This window comes from Gekko japonicus, unplaced genomic scaffold, assembly GCF_001447785.1.
Source record: "Gekko japonicus isolate JY-2015 unplaced genomic scaffold, Gekko_japonicus_V1.1 scaffold938, whole genome shotgun sequence".
NCBI lineage: Eukaryota > Metazoa > Chordata > Lepidosauria > Squamata > Gekkonidae > Gekko > Gekko japonicus.
This window is the reverse complement of record NW_015161429.1, coordinates 305,340-325,755: the sequence shown is the minus strand read 5'-3', so window position 1 is coordinate 325,755 and position 20,416 is coordinate 305,340.

The following is a 20,416-nucleotide window of genomic DNA, read 5'->3' as shown; positions in this document are numbered from 1 at the left end:
CCCCCCCCCGGGAAATTGGAAAGTCTACGCAATGCCATTCCTTCAAGAGTATTGTTCACACTAGTTCTGAAGCTCCAGACATAATTGTGTTGTCGCCTGGCCACTGGCCTTTTCCTAGAACGAAGCTGGGCAGATCCAAACTAAGTGCCTGTTACAGGCAGCCCTTTTTTCAGAACTGATGATTCAGCATATAAAGGAAGGAGGGAGGTGATCTGAAAGTGGAGGATGTTGTATGCGATATAACCAAGGGGCAGCATGGAAAGGCCTTGGATAACAGAAACTGGGCTTTGATAACAGAAGAAAGGGTGGTGTTATTAAACCAACATTTCTCACATTCCCAGAAGCTTGGCACCCCACCTTTTCCTAACTAGACATTTATCACCAGTTCCTTCCAGAGATAATTGTGTATTAGCCATATTTGCTGTTCCTCCTCAATTTTTTTTCTCACATTCCCATGCTATATGGATACTGTGAGAAAGTCTAGAAATCTACCTGTGAAGTTTTGGTTAGCTGGGTGCAATTAGTTCCTGCATCCAGCTGTATCCTTAGGATATTATGGGACAGTTACCGAAATCTGTGAAAGGAAGTGGTAAAGATTTTTTTTCTGGACTGCACTGCTTCATAATGCATTGGAGAGGGGGTATATATTTAAATGTTCTCCTATGAAATAACTCTCCCCCCATGTAGAATACTAACATGGCCAGGGGGAATGTTGTGGCCAGATCGTTCTCAGACATTCTATTTTATATATGTAAGAAGATTTATTTTATTTATTATTTAACTAGCAGTAAAGCCCATTGTGGAAATAAATACAATGAGATCTAGAAAGAGGCTCTGGGGGAGTGCTCTGGCTTTGGGCAAACAGTGTCATTTTGCTGTGGTGACCTCAGCAGGGTATAATGACAGAGTCCACTGTTTTCTCCAGAGGAACTGATCTCTGCTCCCTGAAGAGCAGTTGTAATTTTGAGTGATCTGTAGCCCTCACCTGTAGATTGGCAACAATTGTTACCCAGGATGAAATGGCTGGTTTGGAGGGTGGAGTCTATGGCATTCTACCTGTCTGAGGTCCCATCCCTCCGCAAACCCCACCCTCTCCAGGATCCACCCCTCAAATCCCCAGGAATTTGCCAGCCTGGAGTTGGCAACCCCATCTCCTTCCCAGCTAACCATCAAACTATCATTATCTGCCCCTTTGACTTCAGCTGACTTCCGCCCTCCCTTCTGCAGAGCAATTGTAATTTTGAGCGGTCTCCAGCCCTCACCTCGAGATTGGCAACAATGGTTCCCCATGAGGGACTGAGTGGTTTGGAGGGTGGAGTCTATGGCGTTGTACCTGTCTGAGGTCCCACCCCTCCTCAAACTTCACCCTCTTCAGGCGCCATCCCTCAAATCTCCAGGAATTTCCCATCGGGAGTTGGCAACCCTATCAGGATTGGCCCCAATATGTTTTCTCCCAAAGGCCAAAGTAGGTGACTGGACCAAACTAAGTTGCCTACCATCAGGCACTGAGGGGAAAGTAGGGTTGCCAGCTATAAGGAGGGAAATACCTGGAGTTTTGGGGGATGGATTCTGTAGAGGGCAGCATTGGGGGGGGGTGGAAGGACTCAGCAGGTATAATGTCATAGGGTCCGCCCTCCAAAGCAGCCATTTTCTCCAGGGGAAACTGATCTCTGTCATCTGGAAATCAAGCATCTGTCATCATTCTCCTCTCCCCCCATGAGGTATGTTAAGGTTGAAAGGGTGTGAATGGTCCATAAGCCCCCAGGCAGCTTTTAAAACATGATCCTGGGACCTACACACCACCAGACATTCCAACTGCCTTGGGGGGGGGTATGAGGTGTGGAATGGAGTGAAGTCCAATCAGCTTCCATATGCAAAAGACCTTGAAGGTTCCATATGCAACTGACATTCCAACTGCCTTGCGGGGAGGGGGGTGAGTTTGAGGTGTGGAATGCAGTGAAGTCCAATCAGCTTCCATATGCAAAAGACCTTGAAACGCTGGGCGGGACTGCACAAAGCAGCCAGTCAACCCAGCCAGCGTCTTCTGACTGACAGTTCAAGCGTCCATACACTAAAGGAGTGCATTTTAGAACTTTGGCACCCACTATTCAAGAGATTTCTACCCCGGCCTTCCCACCATGGCTGGCTCAGGGTGGCTTACATAGGATATAACAGCTAAAACAAATTTAGATAAAATCATAACAATATAAGTATAAAACATTACAAAATGCTAGTTGTAAGATACAGTATAATTTACAGTAATTTACAAGCTGTTACCCCTTTAAGCCTGAAATGGTACAGCCCAGTAAAAGCTTTACTACAGTAGAAGTTTCAGAAGTTCTTCATAGGGATGCCATCCTCTGGAATTAGATCTCAGTTCCCCTGGAGAAAATGAATGCTTTAGAGAGTGGACTCTATGGCATTGTACCCCACTGAGGTCCCTGTCAAGATTCTGGGTAGACAAAATTCAGGGAGACAAAATTCCGGGGGCCCTGGTCACACTGGGGCCCATGAGGATGGGTAAATTATTGGTTTCATACAATGTTTAGGTTGAGTTTTGATTAACAGGACGGAGAGCAGAGATAATCTTCGTCTGTGGTCCTGTGGTGGCTCTTGGCAGTCCTGGATACAAGATGGGGAATTAAAGAGGATAGCCGCTGACTTGTGTCCACATATTCCTGCCCTCAAAGGGAACTGTGTCAGACTTACTTATGCTGTTAAAAGTAGGGGATGTGAAGCAGAAACCATTTAAAACAAAGACAATTGAACAGAGTTACGTATTTATATTTATTCTTGTAGGCATTGATACAACACTTTTCTCTCCCATCTGGGGACTCAAAGTGTCTTACAACATAACTACAAAAATACAACTTAAACAGCAAAAAAATTGGCTACGTCATGATGTACCAAAATCCTGAGCTGTTCCCAGTTTCCCTAGTTCAGTTGCCTAAATACCATGGGCACAAGAAGTGGGCTAAGAACCTCTTGTCTCATTTCTCCAGCCACGTCTAGAATAAACATATAACAGAAGAGGAACAGAATCTAAATCCAGGTCTCAAAATATGTTCCCAGTCTTCCTATCTGGCCAGTTGACCATTGTGACATTGGAATGGGGAGTATACTGCCTTTAATGTTCAAAAAGATGAGACAACAGAAGTGGCAAAGACATTGGTATTCGCCACTGTAAAGTACTTTGCTTAATGTGAGAGATGAGTGCTTCTATACTTAGCTAGTTGTCATGGACTGCCCTGGGTTAGCATGGGAAGTGGAGGAGGAGGACAACTTGCCCCCAGGCACCACCTTGGCAGATCCTCCCAGTGAGATGGACTTCCAAATGCCTTCCCAAAGGGACCCTAAGCCAACACCAGTACCTCCCCCTGAGCCAACAGTGCTTTGGAGCTTGAAGGCCCCTGCGTGGCCCCACCACAACCAGACCCACCATAGTCTCCTGAAGCACTCCAGGAGCAGAGGAGGCAAAGGGCTAGGGCTGAGGCATGTGCCAGGTGCAGGACTGCACACCTCGTGGCCCAAGGCCTTCCTGCTGGTAAAAAAAATGCTGAGGTCAGCACAGGATCTGGGCCCTAGTACTCCTAATGTGTAGGGGAGCTGACTCAGCATGTGAGGAGAAGTCTAACATGAGACCCAGGAACACCTGAAGGGAAACTCCCTGTGTAAGGCTGCAGCCAGTGTAGGGTCAACTTGACTGTAACCCTGCTGATGAGCCTACCAGTTGCCCGCATTGCTTAAACTCTTGGAATCTGGCTACCTCAGACTATTTTTGGATCGTGATTTTGGCTATGCGACTGAACCCTGGACTTTGACTTTGGAGTGGAATCCTAGAGCACTTAACAAGGGGCTTGTTGTGGCCTGGGACTTGCCTCCAACCTGGGGAGCAGGGCACTGATGCAGCGTGGAAAGAATTCACCCTCTGAAAATATATATACCACCACATATGCATAGATACACAGAGGATGTAAGGTAAAGCTAAAGGTTTTCCTTGCTTGAAAGCCAGTCAAATCCGACTCTAGGGTTGCGGTGCTCATTTCCACTTCCAAGCCAAAGAGCCAGCGCTGTCCGAAGATGTTTCCGTGGTCATGTGGCCGGTATGTCTAGATACCAAGGCACCCGGAATGCTGTTACCTTCCAACCGAAGTGGTACCTGTTTATCTACTTGCAATTTCTTGCTTTTGAACTGCTAGGTTGGCAGGAGCTTGGGCCAGAGACGGGAGCTCACTCCATCTCACGGCACTCGGGTCTCAAACTACCGAACTACTGACCTTTCGGTCTGCAGTTCAGCATCTTAACCACATGAGCCACCGCAGCTCCTACACAGAGGCTGTGCCTGAGTGCAAATAAGCATTTTCCCATTTTTTAAATCATATAATGAATTTGCAGAATTGTGCAACGGATGATCACGCCACACACATGCATATCCTTCCTGCCGAACACAGGTGGGTGTGCTCAGAACCTTCAACAGACTGGCCCTCCCCAAGATAATGAAGAAAGCAATTTGCCAAGAGTACAGATCTAGTTTACCACACCAAAATAAAATATCTGTTTTCAGAGCAAACAAATCAGTAGGTGAGTAGCAGTGCAATCTTTAGCAGTTATACCTTTTTAATTTGATTGGTTTAAAAAGGGGGATCTTCATTTAGGAGGATGTCATATAACTAGTGACCTCAGACCAGAGTTCTCCTGCCAAGGTCTAGGAGGTCTAGGAACTACCCTCCCTAGTTTCTCATTGGTCACGGCTTCTAACATTCATCTCTGTTAAGCCTCTTACAGTCCCCTTAACAGCCTTCCTTCCCAGCCCAGGTTCAGCTTAGCCGCCACCAATTGTAGAAAGTCTAGGGAGCTCTCAAACATGCACACACACCCCGCAGCCACCCCTGAGTCCAATAGTCCTTAATCCCTCTTGAAGGTTTGCAAAGTCCTTCAGCTGACTTTAAACTGTCTTTAGTTTCTCTGCATGACCTCTACCCTTGCAAATACTTCCTTAAATCCTAGCCCATAGTAAGCGGGGCACACAGTTTCCAAAGCCTACTTCAAGCCTTCTTGCAAGCAGACTTATCGCCTCTGTCCCCAAACGTATTGCCATCCTGTTGACTCCCAGGCTGTGTCTGGCTCCCCATGCTGGGTCCTCCTCCCACTGGCTTCCCGACCACTCTGGAGTCTACTGGAGCTGCATAGAGGATTATGCTTCCACCTTCCCTCTGGAGGTAAGGGAGGACCCTTCTCCTGCATTCAGCACTGCCCCCGCCAGCTTAACCCATGACTTCTGTGCCTCCACTGATTCTGCCAGGCTTTTCTAGTCCCCATTTCCACCCAACTCTGTGGTCCTCATCCTTCCCCCAAGGTCTACTGGGTCGGCTTTTAAAGCTCCCAGTGGGCAGGGTTGGTCCTGCTTTTGTGCCAGTGACAGCTGATCACCTTCACCCTGATCATTCCTTTCTCCAGCCAAGCCACTGGAGATCTTCAGTCACTGGCTAGGTCCCACAGAACTGAATGTCTCATTATACCTGGTTACCCCCTGCCCAAAGGATGTCTGCTTAGCCTTGACCAGGGCCAGGGCTTTTTTTGCCCTGGCTCCAGCCTGGTGGAATCAGCTCCCACTGGAGATCAGGGCCTTGCGGGACTTCCTAGTATTCCGCAGGGCAGTGGGTATCCACCTCAGTTGGTCTCCCTGCTCTAGTTCCCAACCCCCTGAAAGGGCCCATTGATTCCCTCTTTTTTTGTCTTTATTTTTTAATTGCTTTCCTACAAACACTATAGGAAGGGGGAAATACGAGATAAAGCAAGGATCATAAACATACAGTCATAATAATTTATCATTCCTACAGATTAGATGTAAGAAAAAGAAAGTATGAAAAGATACTGTTTAATTTCTTACCATAATAAAGCTACTTTAAGCCTATTTTGGAATACATTATAGCCTATAATTTTTAACATTTGAGCTTTCAGGCTTCCCTAATGTTAGAAAAAATTATTATTTTCTCCTGTGTTTGTTTTTATCATAAAACAGCTTAACCTTAAGAGTTTTAGGAACTGCTACTCTTTTTTCAGAGTCAGAATCTTCTGGAGAGCTATCAAAACCGCTTACGTTGTCATCGGACTCGTGGGCACTTTTGGCTTCTTCTTGTGTGTTGTCTTCTGCTGTTCCTTTGTCTTTTGTCGCTCTTCTTTGTTGATCCAGAAAGGTCTTTGCCTTCTGACCAGAGTCTGTCTTCATCATTTTATTGCTATACGTGAATGTAAGCCCTTCTGGAAACAACCATCTGAAGGGGATGGCATGATCATGTAAAAAAGAAGTTAGATTTTTGTATTGTCTCCTTTTTCTTATTTCAAATGGAAAGTCCTTCAGAACTTTCACTTCTTCGCCTTTGATTTTCAAAGGGTTCCCAGTTGTTGCTTTCAAGATTACATTTCTTGTAGCCGTTTTGGAGAATTTAACAAATATTTCACCAGGAAGTTTATTTTTCTTGATAAAATCTGGATAGATTCGATAAACCAAGTCCATACCACTTTGTAGTATATCCACTTTAAAATCTATCACTGGTGCCAATGCTTCACTTAATATTTCTTTTAGATTCTCCCCCTTTCTGTTCTGGGACCCCTTGAAAATGTAGGACATACATTGATTTCTCCATTTGAAGCTGTAATAATTGCTCTTTTTTGAAGATCCATTCTTTTCCCACTTCCTCCAGTTGCTGTTTGATATCATCCATCTTAGCATCCACTTGTTTAATCACTTTGTCTGTGTCATCTGCTCTCTTGTCCATTCCCACCAATTGCTTCTGGAAACAATTGAGTTTATTATTGATGTTAAACATCTGGTCCAGCAGAGGGTGCAATGCCGCTGCCATCATAGTAGGGAAGTCAGGAACTGCTTCCGGAGTTGAAGTAGAAGCCACAGAATGGCTTCTGGAGAAGGTCTTTTTCTCCACGCCATTTTCTCTGCTCTTCCTGACATGTTTACACAAGATAAGACTCGTTTGAACAAGCTGAAAGTTCATTAATTTCAGAGCACTTTGGGTTATTTTGCACCCTATTTGCTTTATTTAAAGATCTTTTGCTGCTGTCATCGGTTTACCTCCAAACCACCGCACATGAACTGCTGTTTTTCATGGGAGGGAATTCCCTCCTCCTCCTCCCCTCCCTCTACTACGTCTGGTTGGGGGTAAATCCATATCTCCGCTTTTTCAGCTCGCACAGCTTAGAGGGACTCATTTTACTCCCAGTCCGATCAGTCCGCTTTTCAGGCTGCAGGAAGATCGGGATGTCACTTGATCACTTACCCGCTTCGTCTGGTGTGTGCCTCAAAATCGCCATATTGGCCTCACGGTAGCAGGACCTTCACCTTGGAAGAGGCACCCCTCACACTCCAGGCTAGGAATGTTTGATCCTTCTGATCTGAAAGAAGATTAGTGTTCTACCTTAAATATGGTGAACACTTGCTGCACTTGAGCAAAATTAATCCACTTGTAGGGTTTATCCAAGCAGCTCCTCCATTGGTGAAAAGGGATGTATGGGGTTCTTTTTGACCACCAAAAAGACTATGATTGGGATCATGGGACTGGCATGTACAAAAGCAAGTTGGATGGGGGGGAGTGCAGTTAAGGGGCCTGGTTGATTTTCAGCAAAAAAAAAAAAAAGCTGGCTGGATTCTACCTACCCATACTTTCCAGCATAAAGGATGTAATGGAGCAACTCTATGCCAGTTGACTGTATCAAGCTCTTCAAACTGATGCCATATTTAGCACAATTCACCCTACTATATGACCTCCACAGTTCACTCCATGTACTAATGCTCAGATATGTGCACCACACCATGCAGAGGTGTTTTGCTATACAAAGGCACCTATTTAGGTTTACTGGCTACCCTAAATGTCAGGGAAATTAATCTTTGTGTACCTCCTTCCCCATTGCATTATGACTGTGGGCTTGGTCATCCTTCCAGTTTCATACACAAATAATGATTAAGGCAAGGCCACCCAGAGAGTGATGTTTGAGGTGGGATATGAGTTCAGGTTCACTACTTGTGGGTGAATGAGAGGTGCGACTGTGGCTGACGCTGTGTTATAAAAGACATTTCAGCATATTTAAGAAGCACTTTAAGGGAGTGCAGAACTTCTTTCGATGAGACCTCAGGAACTGGGGTGGGGTGGGATGGAAAAGGGAAGAAATTGCTGATCTTGGCAGAGGTGATCCAAGGTGACTGGCTGCTCTACAACATTTCCCTTGGTGAGGTTTTTTTGTTTTTGTTTTTTAATAGCAATGGGTCTGGCATTCACGTGCCTTTCCCCCATTTGTTTTACTTCTAAATATTCTTCAAATGCTTCAGTGGCTTCCAGAGCTGTGCTTTGATCTTTGAAGTGTATTCAACACTGAAGTTCACAGTGACCACTTACTTCAAACTCTGCTTGACTAGTTTTTTTCTGTCCGCATTCAGATTTCTCATTATCTGTTTACATTAAAAAATATCTCAGGTGCAGTTCCCTTTTTCAATTTAAACTGCCTCCAAAGAAGCCTTGTATCTGCCAGGGGTAGCTGGGAATTTGGGTTGAGGGAAGGTATTTCTCTACTAACTACAAACAGGCCTTCACTATTTGAGGGGGATCTGTTCCTGGAATCACTTTGAATTGCAAAACCCACAAATAGTGGGAGACAATGGAGCTGCAGGCGGGCCACGGCAGCGGAGGAGGAGGCGGTAGCAGCAGCCTCGCCGTGCCAGGGCCGGCTGCCGCAGTGGCTCCTGCACCTGGCGCCGCTGCCGGGGCTGCGCTGGAGAAGGAGGAAGAGGAGCCCCCGCCCCCCCGGCGCCGTCTGCCTCCTCGCCGCCTTCCTTCCTTCCTCGGTCCCCTGCTTCCCTCCCTCGCCGCAGAGAGAGAGAGAGAGAGCGAGGGGCGGGCAGGCAGAGACCCGATCCCCACTGCCTTTCTTTTCTCTCTCGCTGGGAGGGGGGCTCAGCTGCTGCGGGCCGGAGGACGCAACCCCCCAGTGCTTACCGCCTCTGCTCGGTCACCAGCCACCATGGCGGCGGCGGGGGGCTTTTGGCAGGGGGGCGGGGTGCAGTTTGGCACCCCTGAGGGCCGGCGCACCCTAGGCGAGCACCTAGTTCACCTATTGGGCAAGCCAGCCTTGGCAACAGCTCTCCAGGAACTCAGGTGGAGGTCTTTTGCATCACCTGCTGCTTGATCCTTTTAACTGGAGATATCAGGGATTGAACTTGGTACCTTCTGCATGCCAAGCAGATGCTCATCCACTGAGCCATGGCCCTTCAGTCTATCTGGGCTGGGAAGGGAGCATGCTGCAAGATGGATCAGTAGAGATCTGACCTCTGGTAGACATATGTTTCTTAAGCTATTTTAACAACTGTGATATATGATCACTTGGGAAAATGGGCAGAGGAAATTTCATGCCTAAAATGTTGGAGACATCCCTGTGGCAGACTTGGGGATGCTGTCACATAAAGTTTGGCTCACACAAAACCACAGTTAAAGACTAACTGTGATGAACAAATGAGCTTCAGATCCTGGATTCAGATCTCAGTTTAATGGACTATTAGTTGCCATAGTCGAGTGGTTTACATTCAGATGATCACATGAACCATAGGTAGTTTAATTACACCATGCTTTTGCATGATGTTTGAACTGAACCTTTGTCATATAGCCTAATCTGATTTTCTGTATGGCATTGAGATGACCCCCTGCTAACAGTCCCTGATTGTCTAGGACTGCTTACTGGGAAGAAGCCCTATACTCAAAAGAAAAATGTGTGTGACGCTCTTGTAGGTAGGGTGCAGTTTTACACAGCAGCCAAAATATGAGCAAGGGGGTCATTTGGGGAAAATTTTGGTCCCTATGAAACATTTTCATGAGAAATTATGTATTACCCTACTAGAAACATTGCTACTGAATATGAAGTTCTGGCAAATGCACATTTCCTGTTTTTGTGATCAAAAGCAATGGTAAAGATACATGCTTTCTATAGCTAGTCATTTTCTTTAGTTTAATGGCATTAATTTAGCAATCCGGGGTGCTCCATTACACCACAGTGGATGCTGTATTTTTCTAAGAGATCCAGTTTGGTGTAGTGGTTAAGAGCACAGACTCTAATCTGCGAGAACTGGGTTTGATTCCCGACTCCTCCTCATGCAGCTGCTGGGTGGCTTTGGGCAAGCCACAGTTCTCTCAGAGCTGTTCTCTCAAGAGCAGTTCTCAGTCAGAATTCTCTCAGCCCCATCCACCTCACAGGGTGTCTGTTGTGGGGAGAGGAAGGGAAGGAGATTGTAAGCTGCTCCAAAACTCCGAATGAAGGGCAGGGTATAAATCCAATCTCCCCCTCCCCCTCCCCTTCTCCCCCCCTCCTTCTTCTTCCTAATATGTGAATAATGAAGGTCAGTCATGTTATTGCAGTTGTAGAGGAACACCAGAAATCAACCACTTATACTTTGTGGCACAAGACTGCAAAGAACCTGAAGGGGGCAATAATAAAACAAAGAGCTGTTGTGCTGGTGAATTCCAGTGCAATCCAAAGCCGAGTTACACCCTTCTAAAACCATTGTTTTCAATAGGCTTAGAAGGGTATAAGCTCTGTTTAGGTTTGCACTCTTTGAGTCGAAAAGTAAGAAAGGAACATCAGATATAGCCTGCTGTGAGGCAGAACTATCCCACCTCGATCCACACCATCCACATTATAAATAAAAGTGATGCAAACATTTGATCCTGCACATGGAACTGGAAATTCAGCACCAGCCTATTTGCATATCTGTCACGTACTATATCATGATGGTTGCTTCTTTCTCAGCTGGATCAAGCCAGTCTGTAACGGGAGCTTTCAACAGATGAAAAAGAAAAGAAATATATCACAAGACTGCCTTGGCTCCTGTGCCCCTCCTCTTTTTTAAGCCAGAGTGACCTCAGGGAGCACAAGACTTGGATCCCCTCTCCTTCAGGCCCAAGTCTGTGTCAAAAGGAGTCTTGTTTTCTTGCTGGCTTTCACACACCAAGGCACTGTTGTATGACTTAACATTGTAAATTATGTCTGTTTAAGAAAATGTCAGTGTTTTTGAAAACAGAATAACAAGAACTGGAAAAGCCTGGTTGTGCATTTTGCCTCCAAAGTTTGAATGCAAGCAGAATGATGCATTCATCATTATAACCAGGAGCAAAAGAGCTGAATGATGGATGCACAATGCAACTTCAGTTTGAAGTAACATGATCGCTGTTTCTTTTCTTTAAAGCAAGATTATCTGGAAGACATTAGCGCTCATAAGCTGACATTAGAGAACGAGGCACTATCAATACCTGGCTCCACTTACAAACAGCTAAAACTCTGAAAAAGCTCCTTTCTTAAAACTGAGGCTGCATTTGTATGATATGCCACTTTAACCAAGGGGTTCACTTGTGAGTGATTTTACAGTACTCTACATATGGGAGATATGGAAATCTCACGTATTATTGCTGTGACTTTTTGGTATAGTGGTTAAGAGCAGCAGGATTCTAATCTGGAGAACCAGATCTGATTCCCCACTCCTCCACATGAAGTCAGCTGGGTGACCTTGGGTCAGTCACAGTTCTCTCAGAGCTGTCTCAGCCCCACTTGCCCCACAGGGTGTCTGTTGTGGGGAGAGGAAGGGAAGGCGATTGTCAGCTGCTTTGAGACTCCTTTGAGTAGAGAAAGGCAGGATATAAAAAACAATTCTTCTCTTCTTCTCTTCTCAAGTTGTTAGTAATTTTTAATTTTACCCCCAAGTAGAAAGCAGCCATGTGACTATTTTTGCCTTTATAGATTAGACTTACCTAAGGTAATATATCCTGTATATCACAACTAGGGATGAGCACAAACCAGGAAAATGCAGTTTGGTTCATGGTGTGCCCTGTTCACGAACCACGAACCATCACAAACTTTTAGCTGCCAAATGAACTGTCACAGGCTGGGCTAGGCCAGGAGTCAGGTCTGGTCTGGGGGTCGTAGCCAGAAGAGACAGAACAGGAGCTGAGTCGAGAGTCCAAAAGAATAGTTGTCCAAAGCAGGAGGTCAGGAATCCAAACAGGACTGAGGTCCAGAAACAGGAACCAAGGGTGGGCGCAAGGTTGACACAGATGCAACTTGTTGCTTCTACAGAGGGCCCAACCCTGAGCGGGAGCTATATAAACCTCCGGTGGTGCTTCCCTTAGTGGCAGCACTGCTCCTGTCAGTACTCAGGGCTCAGCGCCCACCGTCCCTGCCAGCATGCATCTCGGTGGTGGGTTGCTAAGTCCCTGCGGAGCCACTCCCTCAGCCGAGCTACCTGTTGAGGTGAATCAGGTGGGCTTTCTGTTTGTACCTGCACTTCATTGGCTGCTGCAGGACCAGATGTGGGAGTTGATGGCTCAGGCACCGGCAGTGGCAATCTGTCAACTCCTGAGGAGTCAGAGGGGCTGGTTTCCAGCTCTGGTGATGCCAGCAACTCTGGTTGTGCTGCCAACTCAGGCAGGGGCCCAGCATGCTCATTGTTTAGTTTGTGAGGTTCATGATGTGGTGGAACAGCCCCACAGTACACTAGAGACACCAAACTTACAGGAGATCTCTGATTGACCCTCCTTTACCTGTCTTCCAAGTTCAATGAGGATTAGATTTATGGGGTCTGAGATACAACCACCCAAGGAAGGGACCCCCAGGAAAGTGCTTTCTGGGGAAATGACAGGTGCTGGTTCAGAAGGTTCAGGAGTACATAGAACAGACCCTTTGCAAGCTAAAGACATCAAACTCACAGGGGACCTCCCCCTGATGCTCCTCTATATGGCCTCCAAGTTATGTGCAGATTGGATTTAGGAGGTCCATAAAAATTATGGCCCCCTAAAGTAGATGCCTCCAGGAAAGTGCTTTTGGATGAAAAGTCAGGCACAGGTTCAAAAGTGCAAGCTGCACACATCAAATGCATAGGGACTCTATTGGTGTTTCCAAGGCTGGAGAATTCTGTCCCTCCTGTTGCTTTGAAGTTGCTTTGAAGTTTAGTAAACATTTTGTTTGAGTGGAGACAGTCTTCCTGGAAATGTATCCATTCAGGAACCTCCACAAACTGCTTGTAAGTTCGTGGAAAGGTCATGCCAGTTCACCTACCATGAACTTCCATTTGTGAACCACAAACTGGCCAAAATTCATCATGAACTTTCGTTCATGAGCTGGTTCATTTACTTATTCATTTACTTATTGTGAATGTAACTGTTAAATTATATTTCTTTTGGTACAGTTGTCATGCGGATAGTGATAACTGCTTCTTGTGTTATTTTATAGAGATGCTATCTGCATCTACCTACCAAGTTGAAAGAGCCCGTGTTCACCCTGCAGAAATTAACAGAATGGGGGAAGCAAAGGCCAAGGGAAGCCTGAGTCAACTACTGATTTCAAATATAGGGTGGGGCTCTGAGGTTACCTCAAAGGTTATTTGTGGAGCTGACTGAGGAGGAAGTAGACTTACAACTAAAAGTTTGGCATGTTGTAGCTACTGAATTCCAAGTGGTAGGGTGAAGTAACCTTGGCTCCCTTTCAATGAGGCCATTCACTCTGTTTGCATTTGGGCTGACCACACAGGTTGAAGGGCTCCTGAAATGCTCACCAGATGTGCAGAGACCTTTCTTAGACATTTGTGTGATTCAAACCATGATGCATACTTGGCAAAACTCCTAGTGCTGTTCATACACAACTCTGCAGTGCAATTGTATGTATGTTAAGGGCAGGATTTTTTAAGCTAAGAAGGAAGGAACCTACCAGGTATTGGGATTTCCAATATTCCAGGTCCATTGGTTCCATTTTACCAGTTACCAGAGTTCTCTGGATAGACAGACTGTCCATTGTACCCAGTGGGAGCAGATGGCTGCACTTGAGCTCAGCAGAGCTGCAGAAGGCATCCAGCAGAGCCATGTGAGGAGCAGGACTGGCTGGCTCCTTCTCCCTCCCTCCTCCCTCCTTTTGTGAGGACTGGGCCCTTTTCCAGGGCTATTGTTTCCCTCCCAGTCTGTCCCTGGTTCTCTGCAATAATAAATCCCACTGGGTCAATGGTGGGTCATTGGTGCCCCATTAAGTACGCACACTGTTCACTAAATTGATGCCCCATTAGGTATGCACACTGTTCACTAAACTGTTTAACATATCTATAGAGGAAGACATCAAAATAAAATTATATTCTCAGGTATTAAAGAGAAGGAAATAATCTGGTCATTGCATGGAAATAATACAGCTGTATTGACAGGTATGAAAGGAAAGCTACAGAATGTATTAAATGCAGTAAATTTAGCTATTCAGAACCATGGTTTAGAAAATAAATGAGTACAAAGCACAAATGAATATCAAGTTTTTAAAAAACCCTTAGTTGGAATGGGGAAGTAGAGAATGTGTGTGTGGCGTTGGACTAGAACTAGGAGACCTGGTTTTATATCGCCATTCAGCCATGAAGCTCACTGGGTGATCTTGGGTCAGTCACTTTTTCCAGGCCAACCTACATCACAGTCAGAATTCCCTCTAAGCTGCACTAGGGGGTGCTGGCACACATTAATTTAGCTGCTAGCTCAGGGAATTTAGCTTCCGCTAAGACTCCATTGGAAACAATGGGGAATGGGGGCACCTCATAGAATTCGACCCCTTGGTCCAATCTTTTTGAAACTGGGGGGGGGGTGAGGAGAGGCAGCAGCAGCTGTACTGCAAATTTGGTTGACTTTGGCTGATTGCAAATTTGGTTGACTATAATGGTCCCTATAGGCTATAATGGAGCGGGGGGGGGACAAAAAATTGCACATCCATTACGCTTTTCAGTATGATTTGTAAGTTGCCTTGAGTCACAGGAAAAGTGGGAGAAATATTTGAATAAATAAGTAGTTTGGGCAGGTTGATAATATTTAAGCAACCTCCTGTTAGATTAGGCAGGGTTCTGACAGTGATTGTTCCACCTCTGTTATACTTGACCTGTAATTTGTCATATTTCAATTAAAAATCCCAAAGTAGACTGCAAGAGTCCCCCCCCCCAATGCTGGTATTTTTTCTAAGGGTCAGCACAGGGCAACAGTCCAAGGCCAGGCTTACCGATATAGTGGACAGGGCAGGTAACCTGTTCTCTGGAGGCCAGGTCAACCAATATGTTGGCCTGGGGTGGGTAGACCTGTTCTCCAGAGGCCTGGTCTACCCCTACAGTGGACAACATTTTGTGTAATGAAATTTGACTTGATTCTGTCTTCTCTTATAATGTTTAAATTATTCTTAAAATATAGTTTAAATATAGTTTAAAAGAATTAATTCTGAGATTTTTACAAGGTTATGGAAATAATCTAAAATACTAATTTACATGATAGTCAAATGTAGACTCGCTCACAACTTTAATGCTACTAGCTTTTTTCCCTCACAAGGCAGAATTTTTGCTCACAGAACTATGGAACTTAGAGGGAACACTGATCACAGGGTTGTTGTGAAAGTAAAAAAAAAATTTATTTAGAACATTTTCTTCCTCTCACCTAAGGGTCCTCAAGGTGGCAAACAAAACTATTAAAACAAGGTTTTCAAAATACGTATTTGTTGCAAACTTTGTTACCTTGTGAGGCAAGAATAGCCACTGTCTTGCCCTCCCTTTTACTATTGCCACCATCAGCTTGGTTAAAATCCAGCCCCTCTCGTCTCTCGTGGGTTGCCCAAGGCTGATGCCACAGGGGTGTGTCACTGTAGCATGCCAAGTGACCAAGACAGGTGAGTAAAGACCTGTGCAGACTCTCTCTAATCTAACTACTTTATTTCTACAAGGCCCAAACTCAGAGCACTATGATAACAGATCAGGTGTGCTAAGCAAGATAAACAAAAGGGCAGTTACTAACTAGGGACTAACAATCCATGGTATATCTGGTCTTTGTTAGTTGTATGATGCCCTCCTCTCAAGGGCATCTGCAACCATCTTTAGCATTCTCTCCCCTCTGTTATCCTTCATGGCAAACCACACAGGAGAGACAGCTACCCTACCACATGCCAGAAACCAACAACAACAACCTGAGAAAAAGGAACAGCTCCTTTTTTCAGGCACTGTCCTCATTTGTGCTCCTGGGTTCTTAGTCATTCTGAGTTAGTTCCTGAGCTCAAGCCCACCAGAGCCTGGACCCTCCATTCAAGAGGTGTTTTTTTTTCTTTTTCTGAGAACAGTTTTTAAATTGCCTCAATGCGTACCTTCAATGGGCCTTAGATTAGAAACTGGCCTTAAATCCATTCTAATCTTGGCCTGGTTTGCAACCTTTAGATATAGAACCCAATTATTATTTATTAAGGATCAGAACAATTTTCTTTATCCACATATCCAAAAAAAAAAGACATTTTATCTGAATTAATTCAATAAAAGGAGTAATCGCTTGCACCCACACTAGTGCGGCACATAGGAGCTGATTTAATATCTTAGTTATAAACACTTGAAGATCTGCAGGAATATACTGTACTTGTGTAGAAAAAAAAATTACAATTGCCCCAATTTCCCTTTTGGTCTTAGCCACAATTGCTTCAATATGCAGCTTCCTTTATCATCAAAGATAATTCTTAGGTACTTATATGAGTGAACTTGTTTGATTGTATAATCCCCCTATCACCCAGTTGTTTAAATGGTGAGTGGCAGTTCCAAAAGAAATAATTTTCATTTTGTCACATTTATATACTATTGGTTATCAGAACAATACTTAAGTGATGCCCCCAAAAAATCTCTTTTAAATCCTATTTTAGTTAATGAAATAATTATCATGTCATCTGCATATAGTAATGTTTGGATTCTTTCAGTACCCATCTTAGACACATGAACATCCTCTGCTTGAAATATTTGAGTAACATCCCTAATATAACAAATTTAGAATCCAGTGGCACCTGCTGCACTCTGTTGCACACAGGTATGTCCGAGGTAAGATGGCCATCTTGACTACCATGAACTTGCATTCCTGTATTATGATGAAGTAACTCAAGCAGAAATAAAAGTCTAGAATCTATATCTTTAAAATTTAGACCACAATTTTTCTCAGCATTATCAAATGCAGCCTAATTCCATGAATTTGAAATGAAATATTGGAGAGGAATGCGTGAAGTGAATTGAAGACATTTAATGAAAAAATAGTATTGAGAAGGATGAGATGGTTGACCGCAACCTGTTGACCCACCGCCTTGCTGATGTAGGAGTTTGTGAGATGGCCTTGAAGTGGCTTGCCTGATTTCTCCAAGGTCAGGGACAGAGGGCGGCTCTAGGAGAGAGGGTGTCACCATGATACCCATTGATATGTGGGGTCCTTCAAGCGGTGATCCTCTCTCCAATGTTATTTAACATCTATATGTGCCCCCTCGCCCAACTGATACAGAGTTTCGGGCTGAGTTATCAGTATGCAGATGACACCCAGCTGTAACTGTTGATGGATGGATGGCGAGATACTGCCCCAGACACTTTGGCTGAGGGATTGGAGGCTGTAGTTAAATGGTTAAAACAGTCAGCTGAGACTGAATCCAGCCGAGATAGAAGTTCTGTGGCTGGGTAGGGGAGATTCAGAGTTACGGTGTCAGCTTCCGGCTCTTGATGGTGTGCTTTCAATACTACTGCTAAGGGCCTAGGTGTGTTTCTGGATGCCTCCTTATTGACGGAGACCCAGATCACGAATGTTGCTAGACTGGTGTTTTTCCAGCTATGCCAGATGAGATAGCTAACTCCCTTCATGTCTCACCCCATCCTAGCCACAGTAATCCATGCAACAGTCACCTTCAGGTTATACTACTGTAACTCACTCTACACAGGACTACCCTTGAGACTGAACTGGAAAATACAACTGGTCCAGAATGTAGCAGCTCAGGTTCTAATAGTAACTCCATTGACAGCCTACATTCAACCAGTGCACCACCAGCGCACTGCCTCCAAGTTGAATACCAGATCAGGTTCAAGGTACTGGTATTGATCTTCAAAGCCCTACACAGTCCAAGACCATTGTATCTGTGAGACTGCCTCTCCTGGTATATCCCCCAAAGAGCACTTCGATCAGGAGAGAAGAAATTCCTGGTGATCCCTGGCCCCAAAAGTATCTGGCTGTCCTCAACCAGAGCCAGGGCCTTCTTGGTGGAATTCCCTGCCGAATGACATCACAGCTCTGCGAGACTTAATGCAATGCTGCGGGGCCTGTAATACAGAAATGTGTTGCCAAGCTCATGGTTAAGCCTGGTTCCTCTTTCCTCCTCCCCCCACCATGAAAGGATACTAAGTTGTATATTTATGCACCATCTGTAAACTCTTTGCTGAATAGGTTGCTTTTAACTGTTTTAACTTGATATTTGATATTTGAATTTGTGTATTGCAATGTTGTCCCCTGCCCTGAGTCCTGTTGCAGAGGGGAGGGACGGTTATAAATAAATACCTAAATAAAATGGAAAGAAGAGTATCCAGTTTAGTGTAGTGGTTAAGTGCGCAGACTCTAATCTAGGAGAACCAGGTTTGATTCCCCACTCCTCCACATCCAGCTGCTGGATGACTTTGGGGAAGCCATAGTTCTGTCAGAGCTGTTCTTGAAAGAACAGTTCTTGAAAGGGCTCTCTCAACCCCACCTACCTTACAGGGTGTCTGTTGTGGGGAGGGGAAGGGAAGAGAGTTTGTAAGCCGCTTTGAGACTCCGAGTCTCCTCTTCCTCCTCCTCCTCAAATATGATAGGACATTTAAAAAAAAATAGAGAAAAACAGAGAACTGATTCAAGGTATAAATAAAGGCAAAAAAGACAAAACAAAACCAAGAAGAAAAAAGAACACTGACAAATGTGACCATGAAATGATTGACACGGTGGGGGGGGGGAGGAGAATGATGATAAAGACAACCAATCACTGGAGTGCACATATGACAGAGGTGTTTCCACCACAATAATATTTGTATTTGTTTTCTGTTCTTTTTGTTCCTTAATAAATTCTTTATAGCTATCAAAGCAAAAATTGTTTTATTAATTCCACTGACTTCCCCCCCCCAATTTCCATACAATTAAGATGACACAAGTGGGGACTAGTGACACTTGTGGAGGGATCTCTTCCCTCATTGCCTTCATTAAGCCCTCATGTCATTGCAACCATGCCTGCCATGTCTCCCTGCTTCCCCCATCACCACCACTGGACCCATGGAAGATCCCTGCCCTCCCTATCACCACCAGCCTGTCTGGCATGGCTCCAGGTCTCCACCACCAGGCCTGCCAAGGCCCCCTGCCCCCCATCACTGCTGATGCCAATGCTGCTGGTGAGACCACCACGGCTCCCTTCCTTTCTGTTGTTGTCTGACATTTAATTTTTTTGGGGGGGTGGGATTTAACCCTCCAATATATTTTTAAAATATTTTCAATTTTTTCTGCAAACCTGGAGAGTACCCCAAGCTTGCAGAACTATTTTCTGTTGATGTGGGCCTGATATGTGGATTTAAGTATCCATAGAGGAGTTCACAGTTGACTATTAGAGATAAGGATGGGCACAAACTGAACCATGAAGTAAAATTCGTGATGAATTTTGCCTTGTTCACAATTCGCAAAAGAAAGTTGGTGATGGGTTTACTGTCACAAATGTCCATAAACTTTTAAGTCCTCTGGCAGTGGCAGCAAAGCCAGGTCCAGCAGGAAGTGGGCTGGCCAAGGGGGACACCCAACACATGTGGTTCCCCAGGCTATAGCAGCCTCCTTCCCTGCTGGCACCACCTCCCCTGCCCTGGGCTCCTGCGTTGGGTCCGGCTGATATACTACTGCTACAGCCCATGGCCATGTCCCTGCTGCCACTGTGCGGCTTACCATGGATATCCCCTCTGCCTTGCTGCTGACTGCCTCAGTTGGCCATCCCTTCTCTGCCACCACTGCTCCTCCTCCACCAGCCTCTTCTCTTCCACCAGCCTCCTGGGTGATTTCCCATTGGGAGGTCTGGGTGTCAGGGGCATCCTCAGGCAATGAGGGGAGAATGGGTAAGTGCCCAGGCTCTCCTGGATTGCCAGATGATCAACAGGGGCTTCCCCAGTTGAAGCGGTGCCCAGCCCTTACCCTGTTTTCCAGCTTTCTTATGCAGTCCCAGAAGAAGAAGAAGAAGAAGAAGGAGAAGAAGGAGAAGAAGAAGAGATTGGATTTATACACCGCCCTTCACTCAGAGTCTCAGAGCAGCCTTTCTCTTCTCTTCTCTTCTCTTCTCTTCTCTTCTCTTCTCTTCTCTTCTCTTCTCTTCTCTTCTCTTCTCTTCTCTTCTCTTCTCTTCTCTTCTCTTCTCTTCTCTTCTCTTCTCTTCTCTTCTCTTCTCTTCTCTTCTCTTCTCTTCTCTTCTCTTCTCTTCTCTTCTCTTCTCTTCTCTTCTCTTCTCTTCTCTTCTCTTCTCTTCTCTTCTCTTCTCTTCTCTTCTCTTCTCTTCTCTTCTCTTCTCTTCTCTTCTCTTCTCTTCTCTTCTCTTC